The sequence below is a fragment of the Glycine max genome, chromosome 6, assembly GCF_000004515.6.
Source record: "Glycine max cultivar Williams 82 chromosome 6, Glycine_max_v4.0, whole genome shotgun sequence".
NCBI classification, from domain to species: Eukaryota; Viridiplantae; Streptophyta; class Magnoliopsida; order Fabales; family Fabaceae; genus Glycine; species Glycine max.
In genome coordinates, this window is record NC_038242.2 from 19,762,706 (window position 1) to 19,768,266 (window position 5,561).

Consider the following 5,561-nt stretch of genomic DNA (forward strand, 5'->3'; position numbering starts at 1 on the left):
AGTTCAATGTCCAGCCTCACATCTGCTTTGATAAATATCTCGTAGCCACGATATGCGTATGTATGCCTCATGACATTGTGTTGTCTCAGCTCTAACTTCCTCTCCGAAGACTTCAAGTAACTCCACCAACATCAACACGACTTCGTCGACATGCAAAGGCTCAAAGTTATGGAATGCACCTATGATTGGAAGATGAAGCAGAGACGCCTCATCATCCAGCGTGATGGTCAGCTCTCCAACAGGAAGATGGAAACTGCTAGTTTCCTTGTGCCACCTCTCCACAAAAGCGGATATAACTCCCCAATCGCCAGTGTCTACTAAACATGCGATCAAAGGACTTAATCCTGTGGCAGTGACTAACCCTTTAATTTATGGAGCAAGCCTCCCAAATTTATGAACCTTCCTTCCATGGGAGGATAACTTCAATTCAGGACGTTCCTGAAATGAAGTATAAATGATTCAATAATTTATAAACATAATAATTTAAATTATGACAAATATAAATAATAAGAAATACTTAACAAATCACTTTACTTAAAAATTTTAAATACCTCTCCATTCCATACGATGACTGCAACATGATCACCATAGTCAATCAGCACTTATGGGTCACGCTGCCCACCTGGAAATCCCTCAGCATCATGAACAATTTATGCAGTATGTGCAGGTACGTCTTCAGCCATATCAAGAGCATCCTCAACAACAGGGGCAACTTCTCGTTGCTTGCGTGCGGAGGCTGTAGGCCTTCGTCGCTGGGGAACATCATCTGAATCATGATAATCCTCTCTCCCCAGGGCTCTGCCTATAACCCTACCTAGGGCACGACCTAACCCTCTAGTTCTAACCATGATCTGCAAATCATGACGCACATGTATTTTTTTTTTGTCAAATTCAATATTTACTATTCAAATAACCATATGACTACATAACCCTAAACCCTAAGTTCTAAGCCTTAAACCTTCACCACTACCCCTAAACCCTAAACCCTAAACATCTACAAAATGTAAAACTACCAATAACATATAACCATATATGACTAAATAATTAAAACACAAAATACATAATTAAATAACATATGACTATTTTCATTCAAATAAATTAAACATAAAAAACTACAAAATTCATTTATTTACTATTAAAATTTAAAACTATTTCATACCACCATGCAATCATACATATTATTTTTATAAATACAAAAAAATACTTATTTTTAATGCAAAACAAACAAATACAAATCCTATTTAAAAACATTTTTTAAAACATAAATAACAAATTTTGCAAAAAAAAAATTAAAAACGTTCATACATAGGAAGTTACACTTACGGATGAACTTCACCAGTACGAATGCAAAATTGGAAATGCGCAAATGCCATTAACGGAGACGTGAAGCTTACCTCGACGATGGAAGACCAAATCACAGCTACACGTCCTCAATGCCTATGGTGAATCACCCTATGTGACACGGACGAAGGAAGAAGAAGCTCGATCGGCGACGAGAGGAGAAGAAGGAGGAGGTCGAAGGCGCTGCGGAAGGAAGAAGGAAGTGTATGAAAATAAGCTGGTGCGCGAGTTTTAAATTTTAAGTGAAGGGAATTTTCGCCCATTCACTTAAAATGTTGGGTGCACCAGCAATAATGCTGGGTGCACCTAGCAACGCCAAAAATCTTGTTTTTCTACCGTAAAAAAGAATCGTTTGCAGGCACCAAAAATCGTGGCCATAGACTTATTGTCCCCTTTTTATAGTCAAAAGTAGAAATACATTAAGCTAGCAGAATCAACTTTATGAATGGAAGTGGAGCTTGTATTAAAGTTTGGCATGAGCCTTGGGTTCGCTCGAGTTCAGGTGCTTGTTATCTGTCTGACCCTTTAGTTGATAGTGAACTGCTCACTATTAGTGATCTTTTGTAGGTGGATAACAAGGCATGGGATGCAAACATTGTAGCCTCTTACTCTGTGAATATGATTCTGAAGCTGTGTTAAAAACTCCTCTATTTTCGTTTGTGCATGAGGATTCTACTTGAGCTGAGCCAGGATGTGTCTGATCTTAGAAAGTGTAAATACTTACTACACTGTTAAGTTTGTGAAGAGGCAAACAAATGTTTGTTGCTCACTCCCTTACAAGGGCGGCAACAGGTTACACGAGCCTAAAAGTTTTTGGATAGATCCCTATTGTATTTACATATGCATTTGATGTGAGTTGAGCTTTTTTCTGTAAAAAAATTAACATTAATAAATCTGTTAGAGATTTTATGATTAAATTGAGTTGAGCTTGTTAGAGAATTTAGGAACCATTTGGTTCACAAGAAATTATGGTATAGGATAACATAAATATTTTTGTTTCACGTCTAATTTGAAAAAAAAGGAAACAACAAAAATCAAGCAAAAAAGAATATGACAAAATCTCTAATTTTTGTTACTAAAAAAAAAATCATCAAATAACTTTTTTTCCCATGTATAAAATATTAAAATGACACATATAATTCAGCAAAAAAAATACATATATATCCAATTTCTATCTCTTTAATAACAAAAAAAAAAACTAATCAACTTAATCATTTTAAAAAAGAAATATCATTTTTTTATTCTAATCCTTCTCTCTTTTTATTTCGGTAAACATATTAAATTTGACATAAATTGTATTAAGATAATTAATTATTTAATTTTATATTATTTTACTTGTGTTGTCCATTATTCGTCAAACAATATAAAAGATAAAAAATTAGCATGTAACTTGTATATTTGTTCTATGTTGTTGTTTTTTTGTCTGGTGTAGTACCTATTTTTAACAAATCAAACAAACCCTTAATTTGAATTTAAAATATTTTAATCTTGATCTTTTATTTTAATTTAACGGTCAAAATTAATCATTTTTATTCTTACTTAAGATGTTTGTTGTCATAGGTTATGTCCTCTCTTTCTCTTTAAAGGCTAAATTATTACTTTGGTCGTCTAATCTATTGCTCTTCTATAAAAGAACACTTATTGGGGGATAAAAAGCACATGTAAATATAAAAGTGACACATGTCTTATTATGTTAACACTAGCTTCAATTTAGATAGGACTTGATTGAATCAATTTTGCTAAATTACTGTTTTAGTCTATAAATTTGGGGAATGTGTTTTTTTATTCCTGAAATTTAAAAATATTCATTTTAGTCTCTAAATTATGACAAATTATTTTTTTAGTGCTTGAAATAATAAATTGATACTTGATGACATTTTTAGCACTTTGCGACAATTTTAAAATGCAACTTCAAACAACTGAAAATAAAAATTAATTTATGACAATTAAAAATAATTACAAAATATTAATTTCTTATGTCATATTCTAAAAAGAACAATTAGTCAAAATTTTGAAAAAAAATAATATTAAATTTTATGAATTAAAAAAGACACATACATCCTAAATTCAAAGACTAAAACAATAATTAAATTTTGTTCAAAACTAATTTTGATATCAAAGACCAATTTTTATACTTATTTTAAAAGTTGTTGAAACTAATTTGACAAGAAAATGGATTAATACCCCAAATTAAATCATAATATTTGTTCATTTCGAATTTTCATGTTAAAACAGTCACAAAATGCTAAAAATATCCGTCATAAAGTGTTAAGAAATTGACATAAAATATCAATTTATTATGTCAGAGATTAAAACAATGTCAAAATTGAAGGACGAAAAAATATTTTTAAATTTTAGGGACTAAAAAAATATCCCCTAAATTAAGGGAGTAAAACAGTAATTAAGCCAATCAATTTTAAAAATTAAAAGATCAAATTAAATTATTTAAAAATTAGAGGACGAAATCGAATTTCAGAAATAAATTAGAGCATCAAAGCAGTAATCTATATAATTATACAAACAAGGTCCTGACTACTTTTTCTCTGTCCTGTTGACACCTGTCCACTGTCCATTCTCTGTCCTGTTGACACCTGTCCAGTTGTAGGCTTCTTTTGCTCATCTTTTGCTCATTGCCATGTTTAATGCTTCTTCTTTCCTCATTCCCGTGTGTTGCCACCTGTCCTGTTGATTGGTCACTTCAGTGCACATGTGCTGTCTCTTTGTTTATGTTCGTCCTCTTTGTTTATGTTCGTCTGTCCTGTCCCTTTTTGCTTCTTCCCTTTTCTGCTTTCCGTTTTTTTTCCCATTTCTTCTTTTCGCATTTTCTGTGCTCACTCCGTTCACTATTTCTCTCCTTTGCGCTTGCTTTCTGAACTTTTGGTTTGTGTTGCATTTGCTTTTTTTTCCGGTTATGTGTTCATTGTCAGTTTAGCTTTTTTAGTTTCCTTTGGACTAAAGTGCTGAGAACATGCGTGAGCTTTGCCTGATTCTGATTTACATTGCTACTGTTTATGTCTTTCTGTTCGTTTTGATGCCTACAACTGTTTCTATTTTGTTTTTTTTAAACAGGTTTGCATGCATGTGTTCGTTTTGGCCTTTATGTTCGTTTGCATGCATGTGTTAAAAAACATTTACCTTTGTGTTTGTTTTTTATGTGTATTGTTTTGGACTCTTCATTTTCCTTCATGTTTAAAGGTTTGCCTTTGTAGTTGGGTTTTTTTGTGTATATTTGCTTTGTACTGAAAAAAAAATATATACTTGACCTTTGTCTCATTTTTATTTTCATTTAGTTTCGTTGTATTTGGTTGTATATTGTTTTGGACTGAAAACAAATGTTGTCTCATTTTGATTTTTGCTTTGGACTAAAAATAAATGTAACCTTTGTCTCATTGTCATTCTCATTTTGATTAGTACTGTTTGGCTTCTTCTATATCCAGTCGTGAAGCTGTCATTTGATTCTTCTTTTTCCAGGTTTGTGTATGGTTATTGTGTTTCTGTCCGTTTTCATTGCTGTGTTAAAATCTTTTATTACTTTTGTATTTGTTTTTTTTCCTCTGTTTTTGTCCATTTTTTTCCCTGTTACCCTTTACCTTTTTGTTGGGCTTTACTGACGTGTGTTGCTATTTTCTTCTGTTATATGCAAGTTTCTATTTTCGTCCAACTTTTTTTGCCGGATTGCTCCTGTTTGCCACTGTTTGCAAAACCAAAAAGGTTTGCTAATATCTGCTGTTGTTTTGTTCTTACCACGTTTTGAGTTATGCATTTATGTTTGGCGGGGTTTTTTGCAATGACAAAAAGGTTTTTAATGTTGGTATTGTCCCAACTATTTGTTCCTGTTGAATGTGATTCCTATTTTCTTTGTATTAGTCTCTCTTTTTGTGATTCGCAATGGTCTTTATTATCTATGTTGTAGTGATGTCTCGCAAAGAAAATCTGATATCTGAGTTACACACCAGAAAAGGAACATGGAAAATAGCTGTGCGTATCACTGATCTTTGGCAAGCTTGAAAGCAAAATAGTAAATAAACAATTGAGATGGTGTTGATGGACCAAACGGTTATTGTTTTGTTCTTTCTGATTTTTGTTATTACTAATTTGTATTGTATGTCATGTCACTTCATTTTATGATTTAAGTGTTTCAGGGTTCAAAAATTGGAGCTACCCTCTGGCAGGACTCTCACTGAATTGCGCCCTGTCTCTGTCCGGTTCTTTGTATTTGA